Source organism: Saimiri boliviensis, chromosome 7, assembly GCF_048565385.1.
Source record: "Saimiri boliviensis isolate mSaiBol1 chromosome 7, mSaiBol1.pri, whole genome shotgun sequence".
NCBI lineage: Eukaryota > Metazoa > Chordata > Mammalia > Primates > Cebidae > Saimiri > Saimiri boliviensis.
In genome coordinates, this window is record NC_133455.1 from 116454019 (window position 1) to 116471397 (window position 17379).

At 41.8% G+C, this 17379-nt stretch overlaps 1 protein-coding gene across 3 annotated transcripts in view; it reads left to right on the forward strand.

Moving 5' to 3' along the window:
• The window catches only part of GRIN2B (glutamate ionotropic receptor NMDA type subunit 2B), a 439543-nt gene that overhangs the window by 344580 nt on the left and 77584 nt on the right, over positions 1-17379 (forward strand). The gene's annotated exons all lie outside the window — the stretch shown is intronic.

The following is a 17379-nucleotide window of genomic DNA, read 5'->3' on the forward strand; positions in this document are numbered from 1 at the left end:
CAGTGTCTCCGCTGGCTTGGGTTTTCAAATCACTGCTTAGAGAAGGCTGCCCTGCCAACCTCAATATGGTTACATGAGCTAGAAATGAAATTCTATTGTGTTGGAATTATAATACATTTCACAGACTATTCGTCACGGCAGTTAGCCTACCATAGCTAATATACTGGATGTTATCACTTTTTTCTCAATATGTGTATTTCTCTTTCCTCAGTTTGATTAAAAGCTCCTTGAAAGCAGAATCTGTGTATCCCCTACCATATCCCCTGCGGGACCTCATACAGAGACTAGCTCAGAACACATGATTAGTAAGAGAGTTTATGTCTACCTTTTATTCTGGGATGAGTTAAAACATGAGTAGAAACACAGTCAAATCATATGGGTTTTTCATTTTGCTTTGAAATCCATCTCGGGTATGAAGGATCTTCTATGTATGTATAGCAGCTCAGGACTGGCATGGTCAGCAAAGTGTGACACACAATTTTTATTATCCATAAATGGATTATCTGCTGTGACCCAGCTCTTCCATCATTCCGGCACATTCCTCCTGTCGGCAGCTGTGTCGTAGGTGCTGAGAGGGACCCTGAGCCAAGGGAGAATCAGAAACAAGTGGGGTGGGTTTGGGGGTGGGTGCTTGTGTTACTGACTGGATATGAGTTGTGAATATATCTGCAAGTCAAATTAAATGTTGATTATCTTTTTACTATTATATGCATCTTCTTATTAACTATTATAAGTCATAATCAAGAGTTGACAATAGGAAGATTTTAGTTAAGACCAGGTAGGATCAAATGAAACTTTCAAGTCAGGAATGTATTCATTTGGCATGAGATCTCTCATTGCGGAAACAAGAGACATTTTATTTCTACCAGCTCTCCGCAGGTCAGGCAGGTGATGCCTGGTAAATATTAAAATCCTCCTTGTAGAAGGGGACGAGTTTTACCCTGCATCCTTGATTACTCCAAAGTAAACTCTGTCAGCCTTTATCCTCAGTGGCAGAGGCCAGTGAACTCATGAACACTGCTACCACCACTACCTCCTACTTTTCTCCCTGTCTCCAAAGACTCATTTTTGGAAACTGGTTGTGTAAACCAGCAGTTCTCAAACCTTAGCATGCATGAGGCTTTGTTAAAACCAGATTTCTGGGTTCTGCGCACAGTTGCCGATTCAGTAGTTCTGGAGGGATGCCTGAGAACGGGCATTTCAAATGATGCCCGTGCTGCTGGTCTTGGGGCTACACTTTAAGCTCCACTGGCTTAAACCCTTCAGCCTCATTCCACATCAGTGAAGGAATCTACAGACATGCACAAGGGCAACAGCCTTACAAGGTGAAGGATCCCAGCACCTGCGAGTGGCTTCATGAGAGCTCCCTTTCCCATGAAGCCAGATTGAGGCTGTGAAGGAGGAGTGGAGTTCTCAGGGCAGTTCAGTGAAATGTCACTTAACACCAGGGACCCACACACTCTTTCTCTTTTGCTTCTCCACATGTGTTCCCTCATTTCTCCACTAGGAAAATGAACAGGTTGCCATAGATGTGTGGTTCTCAATTCTGGTGCCTATTAGAATCAGCTGGGGAGATTTTAAATACTATTATTGTATATCCTGCTTAGAAATTCCAGTGTCTGAAATAGGTCCCAGGAATCAGTATTTTAATCACATTGCAGGTGACTCTAATATACACCCTGATTGAAAACCACTGACTTTCTCTGGGTCCGGATCTACCTGTCTACACGCATGCCCTCCCTCCCCATGGAATCCCACCTTGTCTGTTTGTTCCTCTGCCAAGCCCCCAACCCTGTAGCCTACCAGAACTCTTTGCCCTTCCTCTTTCCACGCACATTGTCTTCCATTCTCCCTGTGACACCAAGTTGCTCCAAACCTCATTAACTTCCTTTCTTAGGCAGAGGATGAGTTCCCAAACAACTGCAGAAATTCACTGATAAAAACATAGACAACAAAATAGGAGCACTTCTAGAACCCCGTGGAAAGTTAACTGTGGAAGCAGAGGGGGGAACCCAGTCCTGGAAAGTAATTTTTACACATAAAGTTACACCAGAGCCAGAAGAGTACACATTGCACTTAATATTGGCTCCATTTTGTTTATTCTTCTGGGCTAGCCTGACCCCATTTTGTGGTGATTCCTGCCGATTCACATGTACTTTCTATTTACAAATGACTCACGTGATAACATTTCTGCAAAGGTGGTGGCTTTTGCCTGATAGGAATTCAAGTGCTACCTTAATTTTCTGTTTTACTTATCTTGGTAAAGATGTGAACTTACCCACTGTTACCCTAAACTTACTTTCGTTTCATTCTGACTCTTTTGTAAACTGAACTAGAAGCACTGGAACCTTCTTTTCTGAACTTCACTTGAAGCTTTGGTTGGTGCAGGTTTTTCAGTTCAGTTGTCATTTTTCATGAGGTTATTGTTTGGGGTTTTGTTTTCTTTCAATCAAATGGCTTAGTTGTGGGGCAGTTTAGTAATTTAAATCTACCATGTGGTCTGGCCGTGAACCCAAGGCCTGAGGACTGGTGCCCTTCTGCTAATTAATTCTCGATGTCAGACATCTGGAAACCCACCTTTTCTGCCTCATCCGAGTTGACTAATTAATTAAGCTATGTTTGTAAACAGGCGTTTTCTCCCCAGCACTTCTTTCGTCATCTGTTTCTTTAGCCACAAGCTGGTGACCCCATTTAATGGTAAACTACCTGGCCAATAATTCTGTTCTCGCACAGACTGTGGAGGTTGCTTTCGGAGGCGGCCTAGCACTGTGCAAGAAGCCCAGGCGTCGGAATGAGGTCAATCAGGGTTTGAATCCAGTCGAGGGATTTATTATGTGACCACAGGCAAATTACCTGGCATCTCAATGTGTCAGTTTCCCTATTTTTCCTCTGCAAAACCTACCTCTTGGCCCAGCGTCTAGCACGTCATTTGGTACTCACTAAACACTGGGTATTTTTCTTTTTTCCTTTTTATTTTTATTTTTGGGGGGCTGAATCAGAACATTCATGCCACCTTCCTTGCCTTTGTGCAGGGAGTAGCTAGTTCCAAGGCAGTTCTACAAACGGTCTCAAACCTTTGTTTCTCTCAAGCCCATATGAGGATATTTTGGCAAATGTTTTTACCCTCATATTTTACAGATAGAGAATCGGCCTCTGAAAGGTTATGTGCCAGCTGATTCAAGGCTCTTGGCCGGCTCTCCCACCAGAAAACCCACCCAACAACCCAACAACCAATAGCGGCAGCCTAAAGCTCTTGCTCTGAGACCAGATACTCCCCTGCTCCTCAGTGGAGGATGTGAGACTACATTATAAACACTGGGAGGAAAACGTTACACAAGATATCCCCAGAGCACCTGATATGGTCTGGCTCTGTGTTGCCAACCAAATCTCATTCCAAATTGTAATCCCCATGTGTTGGGGAGGGACCTGGTGGGAGGTGATTGGGTCATGGGGGTGGCTTCCCCATGCTGTTCTCATGATAGCGAGGGAGTTTTCATGAGATCTGATTGTGTTTGGCAGTTTTCCCCTCCTGAGCTCCCTCTCCTGCTGCCATGTAAGATGTACCTTACTTCTCTTTCACTTTCCAGCATGATTGTGAGTTTCCTGGGGCCTCCCCAGCCATGCAAAACTATGAGTCAACCAAACCTCCTTTCTTTGTAAATTACCCAGTCCCAGGTAGCATCTTTATAGCAGTGTGAGAATGGACTAATACAGTACCTTATAAAGGAAAGTGATGAGACGACACTGATACTTAAGGTGTTGAAATGACTAATAGAGAAATATTGTCTGATACATGGACTATGCCAACAGGAATCTATATATTCTATGCTATAGAATGGGAAATCCATTCTATGCTATAGAATGGATTTCCCATTCTATAGCATAGAATATATAGATTGCTCATCGTCCCACCAGTTCTGGTTGGTTTGTGGGTCAGCTATTAGTCATTGTTGTGTCCCAAAGTTATTAACCAATTTCAGTAACATAATACTTACATGTGGGCAATTGGATGTGTGTTTGGTTTTCCCACCAGCCCTGTGAGATTGGAGGTAGAATACATACACACGCACACACACAATACATATATATCTCTCTGCTTTGCTCATGAAGAAACTTGGAATCCAAGAGTTTAAATGGCTTTCCACATTCACAGGGCTTATCAGTGGTAGGGCCAGGCCAGAGATCCAGGACTTCCCTCTGTGTTTGACACTGTTTCAACAGTGCTATCATTGAGAAGGACTTATGTCAACACTGTACTTATGTATGTGAAAGCGCTCTAAAGAACATTGTGTTGGTGTGTCTTTTTATTCTACCCATGCTTGTCTTTCTTCTTGCTTATCGTATTTCTTGATTTTGCCTCATATGCGTCATTTTCCCAAGGTAGATATATTGCAGTTAACCTCTGCTGGGTGACAACCACCTTAAAACTTAGTGGCCTGAAACAACCCTGTCTTACTACTCAGCCTTCTTTGGGTCAGCAGTTTGAATTAAAATAGTTGTAATTAGTGGTTCTTGAGTAAGTCTCCAGGGGGTCACTTATCTGGTGACTCTACCAAGGCTGAACCATCCAAAATGGCCTAATTTGTGGGTCTAGTATTGGAATTGGTGTTTAGATGAGCCTCATTCTACGTTTGCTTGTCTTTAAGGAGGATGGCTCAAGTTTTTCAGCAATGTCAGCAGCATTTAAAGAGGACAAGACCCACTGACTATCACTCATCCAAGTCTCTATATGTGTCACATTTTGATTACCTTTGGCTAAGGCAAGTCACAAAGCTAAACTCAGGGTGAGAAAGGATTGCACAAGGGCATGAATACTGGGATATCTGATTCATTTAGTTACCACAAATATAATAATTTACCATAAATGGATATAAAAATAATATCTACCTCTTAAGACTATTCTGAAAACTAAATTTCATACTGCATGTGCTTTGCTTAGCATCACCTCTGACATACTAAATGCTCAATAAATATTGGCTAGTATTATTGGTAGAATCATGATTATCTATTATAAGCTGCCAGGAGCAGGTTCCTCTTTTGAAGTCTTGTTATTTGTTTAATATCTATCTTGTGCTGACCGTGGTCATATTCCCTGTGCTAGATATTGGGGATACAAGAAAAATGATAATATTCTGTCCCTGCCATTGAGGAACTCATAATCTACTAGAGGAGAACAGACACATAAGAAATTAGATATAAGCTACTATGGCAAGTTGTGAGGTTCAGATATGCACAGATATAAGCTATTATGGCAAGTCGTGAGGTTCAGATATGCACAGATAATAAGATATTATGGCAAGTTGTGAGGTTCAGATAGGCACACGGTATTTTGGCAGTACGGAGGAAGGATACGTAACCCCTTAGTCCAGCCAATGGATGTGGTAAGGAAACACTTCTTGGCATAGATGCTACTGAGCTGAATCCTAAGGGAAGAGCAGTGCCATTCAGAAGACCAGGGGTTTAAAATAGAGGATTTTGGCATGAGTAAAGACACTTTACTTTTTTAAAGATAAGAAAGAGCATTCTGTGTTATCAAATGAAATTAAAAGGCTAGGAATCCTGGAGAGATAAACCAAAGAAGAAACAAAGGCAGGAAGGCAAGAGAGAGGAAAAGAGAGGGGGGGAGAAAGGTAAAGAAAGAGGAGAAGGAGGAGCAAAAGGAGGGAAGGAGGGCAAAAGAAAGGGGGAAATGTGGGGAATAAATGTGTGCTTTTCCAAGGTTAGATATTATCCTGTAGGTGAACGAGGAGGCACTGACAGGCTTAGAGAAGGGAAAGGATGCAGTCAGATCTGCAGTTTAGAGCCATCACTCTGGGGGCCAAGTGGAGCATGAGTGGAGGTGGGGAAACCATTAGGAGTAATGCAGAAATCCAGGCAAGAGGCAGAGTATCTGTGAATGGAAGTCGGGGTAGGATCCTTCCTATTTATAACCTTCATAGCTGAAGAAAAGCATTTCCATGAGAGATGGAATGACCTTGGATCCTAGTTTGGGAGTCTAGATTCTGATGTCAAAAAAAAAAAAAAAAAAAAAGTATTTTCTTCACTCTTTACCAATATTCTTTTTTTTTAAAGTTTTTATTTTATTTTATTATTTTTATTGCATTTTAGGTTTTGGGGTACATGTGAAGAACATGCAAGATTGTTGCGTAGGTACACACGTGGCAGTGTGATTTGCTGCCTTCCTCCCCTTCACCTATATCTGGCATTTCTCCCTATGCTGTCTCTCCCCAATTCTCCACCCCATGTTGTCCCTCCACTATTTCCCCTCAACAGACCCCAGTATGTAGTGTGCCCCTCCCTGTGTCCATGCGTTCTTATCTACCAAATTGACTTTATTGTCTAGGAGGAGTGGTAGGCCCTGGGCAATCTCAGAGGGAGTGTTATTGTTAAGTATTTAGTCTTGTTGGAGTGGCCCTGTGAGGTATGAGGAAACTGTTCAGTGAATTTGACAAGTCACCTTAGAGAGAACACTAAGTGCGTTCTTAGACATGGATCCTTCAGGCCTTTTTTGTTTCCTGTCTTTGTGGTCTAGGCTTCTGAAATTTAAAATGTATTTTAAATGACTTTGACCTCTTCCATTTCTGCTCCCTCATCGCCTCAGTAATCCTTATGTGTCTCTCCAATGTTTACGCCTTGTTTCTTTTCATATATATTCACAACCTTATGTCTTAGATTTCTTGGATGATCACACTTTCAACTACGGTGCTTCATTGTCCCAGAAAGCACATTCATAATTATCAGTGTTTACATTCAGATTTGTGGTCTGGAAAATATTGTCATTATACTTATGCAATATGTCCCTTTTCCAGAATGCTTCTAGCTGCTTTCTTTCTGATACTAGTGTATGGGCACCTTGCAGTGATCAAAGCAGCTCTCTGCAGTCTCATCTGATGAGGTCCTGCTCCAGTCCAGCTACATATTCTAGCTCCAAAAAATTTGCTTGAGAATCGATTTTGCCTGTTTGATTGGTTTACTAAACGTGCCATGATTTGCATGATTTGCATCACTTTTCATTAGGGTCCTGATACATGTCGGGAGAGGGGTTATTTCAGCATGTGTGAAATCTATCGGTAGATATCTGCATATTTTCAAGTAAACTTTTCTTTAAACATACTGGAAACATTTGAAATTCAGAGAAGGATCATGAAGAGGGTGTGATGAGACTCATCAAGAGGCGAGGGGCAGAGCAAGCTGGGGACCAGTCCAGTAAGCGTCATTTGAAGAGCAGTATAATCATCTCTGACTCCAAGGGGTCTTCGCAACAACCTGGTGCCTTCTGGATGGTGGCAGTTTCCATTCAGTGCCTTTCATCCTCCTGCTTCTCTAGGCCTCTAGAGCATCTAATGCTATGGCAAGCCCAAGGCACACAGAGCTGCCAAGGAGAATAGGACAGGCGGGTAATCTGCACAAACACCATTTATTAGACGTGATTATGACATGCCTGATACTGTTCTCTGCAATTATTTGTGTCATAGAGGAGTGGTAAAAATCAAAGACTTTGGTGTCGGACTGCTGGGGTTCAAATCCTGTTTCTGCCACTTACTTAGCATGGGGAACCCCTAAGTGGGGGTCTTAAGGACCCTTCAGGTTATGAGCTCTTAATCCTGGGGAGGGACTTGTAGAAGGAGTGTATGGGGAGTAGAAGAGGAGACGGAAGGCATGCAAATGACTGCACCTGGCAGCAGGGTCTGGCACATGGGCCAGGTGGTAAGAGATGCCAAGTGACCTGCTGAGTTCGTTTGGCTGTGACTGTAGACTCTGTGGCTGTCCAAGCACCCACAAGGCCTGAGGGCCAGGAGGAGAATGCAGCCACAGGTCACTATCAAAATAACAGGAACTCTAGCTGTTTGGCCTTGCCTAAACCCCAGACAGGAAGAACTAGAGTGGAGGCCCCCTGTTGCTCTTCCTTTGATGAGACGCTTTTTTAGGAATGGCTGAGGAATCTGCCTATCACTTGCAACTCGACCCACTTCTTGGCTCCTGAGATGTTCACAGAAATTGGCGATGATAAATGTCACTACTGCCACCACAACCACTGTAATTTTCTCAGGGCTCACCATGCTCCAGGCATTTTGCAAAGCACTTTATGTACATTATTTTATTTCATTTTCATTAGAACCCCACAAAGATAGTTATCTTGCCATTTATGAGTGAAATACACAGTGCATTATGAGAAATGTTTTGATTATAAAGAACACACACACAACTTGAACCAGCTTAAGCAAAAGACAACTTTATTATAGGATAGTAGGTCATCTCAACAGAACCCACAATGAGAATGTGACTGAGCCCCCCCTAGAATAGCCATAAACTGGGACTCTGATGCTGTCATATATCTTGCTCATAGTCTCACTTGTGTTTACTTTTCAGTGGCTACTGGCTTCGTTCCTCTCTCTACTTAGGTCAGTTTCTCCATAGGTTACAAAACTTGGCTCCCCAGAGCTTCTGAATTTTACATATTATAGTTTATACCAGTGGAATGAGACTGAATTAACACTCTCCTGAGTCCTACCGAAAATCCCAAGAATTCGACCCAGCCAGTCAGGTGCCCCACCCCTCAACCTCTCAGCTGTGGCTGGGTCAGTGGGTGGACCACGAGGTGGAATAAAATGGCAACCTCCACAGGACCACATGGTTGGAGTTGAGGAAGGGGCAGTTTACAAGAGGAGGAGACAATGAGCTACGAGGGGAGAGAGGGGACAGTGAGTAAGAAGGAGAGGCAGGGATCGCCAGTTGGTAGCCAGACAGTAGGCATCCACAACACAGGGTTAAAAAGATTCAGGAAATCATCCAGAATCACACGCAACCAATGGTGGAAAAGCAAGGATTCAAATTGGGCCTTTCTGACTTCAAAGTCTGTGTTCTTTACCAATATTACAAATTAGAATAAAGAGGGGTGAATGAATGAATGAATAGACACGTATATACATATTTACCTAAGTACTAATGAAGACCTTGCTAAGTCAGTGCTCAAATCCAGAGTGTCATAGTTCAGACACATCCAACATTACACACTTTTGCTGTCTTCCCTCACAACTGTCATTTGAGAATACAGGCAGACAGTAATGACAAGGTAACCTGATGACAAGCAGTGTCAGTGGTTGCAGCCTGCGACCCAGTTCCCAAAAGCAGATTATAACAGCACCCTTAGAGCCGACCTACCATTTTTCAGTCAGCAGGTCAGCATCGCTGCTGAGCTGTGTTCTGGAGCAAGCCAAAGCCTTGGGCATGTTGCACACGTGTCCAGGAGGAAGTTGATTTAGAGGGAGTGTTCTGTTGAAGTTTGTGAGCTTCCTCACTGGGTCCTGCATGTCCCAGAAGATAGTTTCAGACCCAGTTTTGTTGTTCCAGAAGACAGGTCTTCATTGGAAGAAGGCACATCAAAGGAACAGGTAGAGTTCAATTCTCACTAATTGAGCTCCTTTAAGTCTAAGAATAGGACTTTGAGGATTTTGGCTTCCCAAGGATGGAGAGTTGTGGCTTGGGAGGTTTTGAACCCCTTGAGCCAAGTTTCCCATTAGAAACTTTGGGAAATCCTGTTGAATCTTTCCACCTGTTTGAGCCTGTTTGGCAAACTGTTTACAAAATTTTCTGACCTAAAATAATTAATGCTCTTTTCTAAAATGCCATCTTGTCCCAGGGTAGGGTTTATCACGAGTCAGCACCTGGCTCAGTAGGACTCTTTGGATTCAAGACCTTTGGTAAATTCAGAAGGGTAGTAGCATTTTTATTCCTGTGATTTCTGTTTTTATTTGCACGTGAATGAAAATGTTGAATGAAACCAAAAGAACCTCATAGAGTTTATCATGACATTCGGAAAACAATGAATTAAAAGCTTGGGAAGTGGAGGTTGTTCAGTGTTTCCCCGTTGACAATTGCAAGCCACTTGCACAAAAAATTATGTTTCTGGGAAGAAGTTAATTACATTAAAGAGCTACACTGATGTTTTCAATTGTAGGAGTAATCGTAATAATGAATAGGAGGAGAAGAAATAGGAAATGCTTGCAGAAAACTGATGAGCCAGGCACAGAGAGGTTAAATAGCTCATCTGACGTCATACAGCTTGTCAGTACCCTGCCTCCCACTGCCACCTGCCACCATTCTGCCTATCTGCCCCCACTTATGAACTTCAGTTGCTACTTGCCATGAACCCTTTGGATACAACCATCAGGGATCTTGGGAGACTAGGGTGAGGTGAACCACTCTTCTACTCTCTTAGGTCACGGTAAGTTTGCAAGGAATATAGAGGTCAGGAATACTCTCTTGGTAACATACCATGGTGAAAAATATATGAGCTGCTAGAGTCAAACAAATCAGAGATAAAATTCTGGTCCCTCAATGAGCTTTGAGTATTTTGGTCTATATTGTAGGCAATTAATAATATCCACCTCTTTTGGAGTTAGTGGCAATGAATTGACAGACCTCCGAGAGAAGTGCCTGACCCTCTGCCTGGTCCCTAATGGCTCTAATTACTCTAGTATGATCACATCTTTATCCATGGTGTTATCTGAAATGACCATAACTGCTCTCTGGTGCCCAGAGAATCAACAACTTCTATTCCTGGCAGGTGTGTCTACTCCACCTCCCCCATTTTCCCATTTCTTCACTATCTAGAGTAGGAAACATGGAGGGAGGGATGAGCAGAGAAAAAGAGTCACTCAGAGGGCAGTGCCCAGCGGCAACAATGGGTACTCAGGGGGCCTGGGCTCTCTTGGAGAGGCAGGGCTCAGCCAGGGATAGCATCTGAAGCCCGAGATGGCAACGATGTCTCAGTATCCCCGGGAGAGCCATGCAGGTGCCAGGCAGGATTGGCTAGATGGGCTTCCCTTCAGCGTGTGTACCCAGAGCCACTGGTCCCCAGCTTAGTAAGTGATGAGGCAGTCATAAGCCAAAGGCAGTCATGGATCAAATTTAACTATGGAAATTATTTTCAAGCACACATTTCAAAAACTGGATTTCTAAACCTAGGTGTCACTGAATATGCAAATAATTAGGAAAAGAAGCATCAAAGCTATGCCAGTGGCCTTGTACTTAGAACAATTTACGTAGAACTGAGTCTGTCCAGGGTAACTTTATAATCAGGAAGGCCAAAGAGAAACAATGTAGCAGGCTTTATATCCTACATCCTTTTCATGGAAGAGAGAACACTGGAGGGATATCTAGTGGAGGCTTTGCGGAGGGTGTGCAGTAACATCAGTCAGTTATTTACTGAGAACACAGTTGTTATTCATGCCAGTACAAGGGACAAAAAGAGGAAAGCTAATATAGTCCCTGCCCTCAATCGGCTTAAAGACCAATTCAGAGATATGAATTTTGAAATACAGCTAACATTTTAATGTGATAGCCAAAGGGAGAGGTTGACCCACAAAACTATTACAGGAGATCAAATAAGAAAGCTTTTTCTCTGGGCTGGGGTGATCAGGGACAGTATCATGGCAATGGAGAGGCCTGAGAAGGGCCAAGAAGAATGCAGAACATTCCTGAAACATGGAAAGGGTACAGCCCTGCAGGCAGGGGAAGGCCATGTTCAACCATAGAAAGCAAAATGGCCTCTCTGTCACACACAGGATAGAAAGAGATCCATGGGAAAGTATACTAGGAAAAACCAAAGAAGAACACTTTGGGAGTGGGGTAGATTACAAGTCAGATAGGAAACCAACCACTCTATTTAAAAAGATATATTATGTTTTACTGAAAAAAAAAAAAAAAACAGTAAAAGTAAAATTTTGTACACAGAAAAAATCCACAGAAGACAAATCTCAGAGTGGGAACAATATTTCAAGCATACCTGACAGATGAAGGGTTACTATCATAGTACACCAGGAGCTCCTATGAATAGATAAGAAAGACAAACAACTCAATAGAAAATGGAAAAATGATGTGACTAGAGAGAAAAAGAGGAAAACCTAAGTGGCTAAGAGATGTGGAAAGGTGCTCACGCTCACTGTGAGGCAAGAAGATGAAAATTAGAGCAGGAAGATACTGTTTTTTCATTCCTCACATTGGCAAGCATTTAATAGTGATAAAAACTTAGTGCTGGTGAGAGTGTGAGCAGTTCTGAAGATGCACTCGTGTGCTTTGCTGATAGGAATTTCGATTGTTGAAAATTGTATTCTGGCACCACTGAGAACATTTAAAAGCCTACATATCTTTTTGTTCTGCTTCTTCATGGCTACGAATTGATGCCTTAGAAATACTAAGATATGTATTACATATTTTGTTTAATTTTTTTAGAAATATCCTAAATATTTATCAATAGGGGTATGCTTGAATAAGGCACAGCCATTATTATAGGCTACTATGCAGTTATTAAAAGGAGTTAGATCGACTGTTGGAAGAAATTCCATACTGAAGTGGGAAAAGTAAGTGGCGAGAAATGTGTATATTATGATTCGATTTAGGAAACACACATACATATGCAGTCACACAAATCCCCTTCTTTGTATATATGTAGATGTATTTTGAATGGATACAGAGAATGAGGGCCATACAGTACTAGAATGTTCAGTTGATTACAAAGAATGGAGGGGGAGAGGTAGTACTTTAGTTTGAATGTGTCCCCCAAAGTTCATGTGTTGGAAACATAATCCTCAATGCAATGTTGTTGAGAGGTGGGACTTTTAAGAGGCAATTAGGTCCTGAGGCTCTGCCCTCATGAATGCATGAATGACATTATCACAGTATTGGGTTGGTTATCAAGAGAGTGAATTTATTATAAAAGTGCCTGCTCTCTCACACATACTCTGTTGTCCTTCTGCCTTCTGCATGGGATAATGCAGCAAGAAGTTTCTTGCCAGATGTCAGCACCTTTATATTGGACTTCCAAGCCTCTAGAAGTGCATGGGATAAATTAAAAAAAAAAAAATTACCCAATCTGTGGTATTTTGTTTATAGTAGCACAAAACAAACTAAAGATAGGTAAATAGAGGGAAAAAATTGAGCAAAATGTAGTATTATCATATACTCAAATGTTGAAAATCCTCAGCCTTAAGGTGTATAGCTTTGGGAGTGGGGAAATAAGTGTGTCCTTTTATCCTCAGATTTCTGCTCTGTTCAGAGTCTAAGCCTTTCCCAGGGCAGCACCAACACATGGCTGGGGAGAGTCCCTGGATTTGTCACCATTTAGGGACAGAATGGGATGCAGAGTTGGGATGCCTTGCAGAGACTCTCCCAGTTCCTTCAGCCTGCTCAGGGAAATAGCATGTAGCTTTAAGTTTCACATTTTAAAAGTCAGATGAAGGCTTGAAATAAGCGCAAGTGTTTTGTGTTAGATCCAGATGTCATCTCAAGAAAAAACAAAAACGCTTTGATTTTTGAAAAATAACCTTTGACATCTAAAGAGGCTCTAATAAGTGCTTTTGTTCCAGGATCTTAAAAAATGACTTTCTCTGCAGACGAGAGCGGCAGCCCGAGGAGACTGATGTCCTTTGCTAATCTGTGCAAGGACTGCAGTGGCCGCAATACCCTGCCCTGGTCCCCTCTCCCTTCTTTACAATGACACATTCACCCTTCTGCTCACATCAGCTGTTCTTGGTGGCGGCACAGATGCGGGGGCTTTCAGAGAGGAACACGGTCTCTGTGGTCCTTTTTAATGTGTGGCCTTGTCATGGTGCTAATTGGTGCCAATTTCACTGGCAGTAATGGAGGAATCTGTTAGCAGAAGGAAGACTTTGAAGTCTAAAAGCATTACGGATTAGTTCCCAGAATTTTCCTAAGGGAAACCTTATGAGCCAAGTCCATTAGAAGGTACCACAGGTTTGTAAGGTAGACTTCCTTTCGAGGAGAAATCCCCAGCTATTCAGGTGTTCACCTTAAACCAAGAGAACCAAACCAGGAACTCTAAAACATCACTCCTTGTCTTTCTGAAAAAACTAGGCTAAGATTTTTTTTTTTTTTTTCTCTCTTGAGAAAGATGATTTTGGTCCTCAAGAGATCTTTTTAAATGTTAGTATGGCAGATAACTGAATTTTTTGTAGACAGATGTTGTGAAATGTACTTGTGGTAATGATGTTTGTTTAGTGTTTCCCTCAAAGGAGTTCTGAGTGCTTTACAGTCATTTTCTTCGTTATTTTTTAAGGTGTTTTATTTTCCTGATCGTATTTTAATCTGGAGCATAAATTCGTCATTCACTTCTCGCCACGTTGTCTCTGAAATACCTCCTGTTCTGCTACTGTCTGCATTTCTGGGATTGCAGACTCATACCACTTCGGACATCCTAGATGTACATTCAAGATGTGTCCTTGGTGTGTCTGGCTTCTCTTTCTTGATTTTCTATTTTTCATTCAACGTATATTTCCATTTATATTTTTCACCGTACTTTCTCCCCTATAAGAGAAGAATTGCTTGAAATCTACCTTGTTCTTCTACAGACATTTATTCCCCTTTTTTGTTTAATTTTAGTCATTTCCTCATTTCTAACCTGCCTTACCCCCTAAAGAATTGGCAGTGGTGATCTAAACATGTTCATTCACATGAGCCTTGTTCATTGGAATTGGGAATCTGATATCCATAGATTTTTTTTCAAAAACATTTTCCTTTCAGTACTCAACTAATTTAACTTTCCTTCTCATTTTTTTTCTTGTTTCTTTGAAGAAGCAAGAAAAACCCTAACCCTAAACCTAAACCCTAACCCTTGTTTCCTTGAAGAAACAAGAAAAAAAAAAAATCACGACTTTAAGACAAGCTAGTGTTTTGTAGAAACAAATCAGATACTGCCATCCCTACAAAAAATAACTCTAAGAGCATCTCTTCATTGGGCTTTAATCTGTAGAACGTAGAGATCCCCTGTTCTAAAGAAAGTATGGTCATGAAATTATGTGGAAGGTACCTCAGAAGCCCACACACCAATTTTTATAGATGTAGAAACTGAGTCTCAGAGGGTTTTAGAAATATGTTCACAGTCTCAGAAATACTCAGAGGCATGTTTAGAATTTAGTTTAGAAGACAAGTGACTGGAACATTTTAAAAATTATTAAAGAAGGTAGTAGATAGCATGAAATGATGAACGATTGGGTTCTGGGCAGTGGTGAGCTGGTAGTGTTTAATAATCAAGGGGTGGGGCTGGACAGAGGGAGCCTGACTGACAGTGTTTGTCAAATTCATGGTGCTCATGCCAGTTTCAAGCTACCAGCCTGACACCCTTGAACAAGGAGTTGTGAAGAGATGAGCGCAACCCAGTCAGCTCTCAAGAATGGCAGCGATCATCCGGCTACAGTGAGCAGGACCGTAAGGAGGAGAACTGAGCTAGACCATTGCTCCCCATGCCTCAGACCTTGCAGCTGTGAAGAATGATCCATGGACTTTTCACTTAGCCTCTGCATTCCCCTGCTCCTTAGCTCTTGCTCTTGCCTTGGCAGATAAATAACTCTTACCTCCTTAGCTATCATTTACATTTCAAGCTCCAGCTCAAAGACGAGGTTCTCTGTGAGATTTCTTCTGATTCTTTTGGAAATCATCACTTCTACTCTGAATGCCAGAGTACTTATTTATATCTTTTTTTTTTTTTTTTTTTTTTTGAGACAGAGTCTCCCTCTGTCACCCAGGCTAGAATGCAGTGGTGTGATCTCAGCTCACTGCAACCTCCGCCTCCCAGGTTCAAGTGATTCTCCACCACAGCCAGCTAATTTTTGTGTTGTTAGTAGAGACAGGGTTTCACCGTGTTGGCCAGGATGGTCTTGATCTCTTGACCTCATAATCCGCCTGCCTCGGCTTCCCAAAGTGCTGGAATTACAGGCACGAGCCACCACACCTGCCCTATTGATATCTTTCATTAGAGTAATTACCAGAGTCTAACTTGATATTATTGTTGATGGGTAGTGTCTTCTCCCCCTAGACTGTCCTCAGAGGAAAAGGACCATATCTTACTCCTTCATTGTCAGAGAAGGAGTGCAGTATGGTGGGTAGGAGCCCAAGCTCTGGAGTGAGACTGCTCAGCTTCAAGTCACTTACCATGGGACCTTGGGCAAGTCATCAAGCCCCTCCGTAGCCATCTGTAAAATGAAACATTAAATGTGAGTTTCAATCTTACAGGCTCACTGTGATATGAGATTACTAGATATGGCCAGTGCCTAGCACATCTATGCTCTCAGTAAATGCTACCTGGTATTGTTACCTCTACTATGTAGCCCAGTGCCTGGCACAGAATTCGTGTGCAGTTGCTGGTGGCTGAACTGAATGGACATGAAGTAAGGATATGATCCAGCCAACTTGTTAGGAAGTTGGGAAAGTGTGTGATAGAGGGAACTGCGTGAACAAAGTAACGTTGGGGAAATGAGAATGATATATTTAATACAAATCAGTAGATTATAGAATTATAGGCTCAGGACCCGGTTTTCCAGCTGTGGTATGATGAACACAGAGCAGGGTAGGATTATTCGTACCTTCCGTTCACCCCATACGCTAGATGACGTATGTCTATAAACGTACCATTGTTATTGCAATAGCTTTTGTAGACTGCCGATTGAAATATCTCATTTCCGATGCTGTGCAATTGCTTTTAAAAACACCAAAATGCTAGATTTTGAGTACAAATACTATTATATTTCATTCAATTGGTTCAGTCCATCATTCCAACTAATTCATATCTCCTCCAAATTTGATTCTGCAATGCATTTTATCTTTCCTCCTATCCAGTTTTCTGTTGTCTGAAATTTTGTAAGCATAACTTATATTTTGTTTTCTAAAACACTATTCAGGCCACTTCTAAGAACAGAGTCCCCTGACATGACATTAGGGACTTTTTTCTATGCTGGCAGTCATTCATTAAAAAATCTCTTTTTTTCCTCTTCACATACAGATTTTAAACTCCTTTCAAATCTATCAAAGTATGCAATATTCATACTGTTCACAATAGTATCTGAGAAACGCTGCCAACATTTTATGTCTGTAGCGTTTTCCCCTCAGATATAGTAAGTCTATTAGGAAAGAAAATGCAGCTAATTTGTTGCAAACTGTTCCTGATTCATCCGTGTTAGCTCCTAGTATCAACAGCTTCCTTTTCCAAGTTGAACTAAGGATTGATGTAAAAGAGTGATGTTAACTGTATCAAGGTAGGCTAGATTCAATGTACAGACCTTGACTATCTAGGTGGAAATTTGTGTACAATCCTGAGGACAGTGAGAGATTGCTGAAATTTTTGAATCAGGATTATAGGACAAAATTGTGTTTTAAGAAAGCCATCTGGCTGCAGTGTCCACAATGGACTCTGGGGGGACCCTTAGTGAGGTTTGAAATTTCCTGCAATAACCTCAGAATGGGCCGCTGGGCTGTATTAGGCTAGGCTAGTAGCAATAAAGATGGAAGAGAATAAATTTGGATTTAAGAGAAAAAAAAAATCAAAAGGGACTGTTGAGGGAAGATGATAGGAATGAAATAAATAAG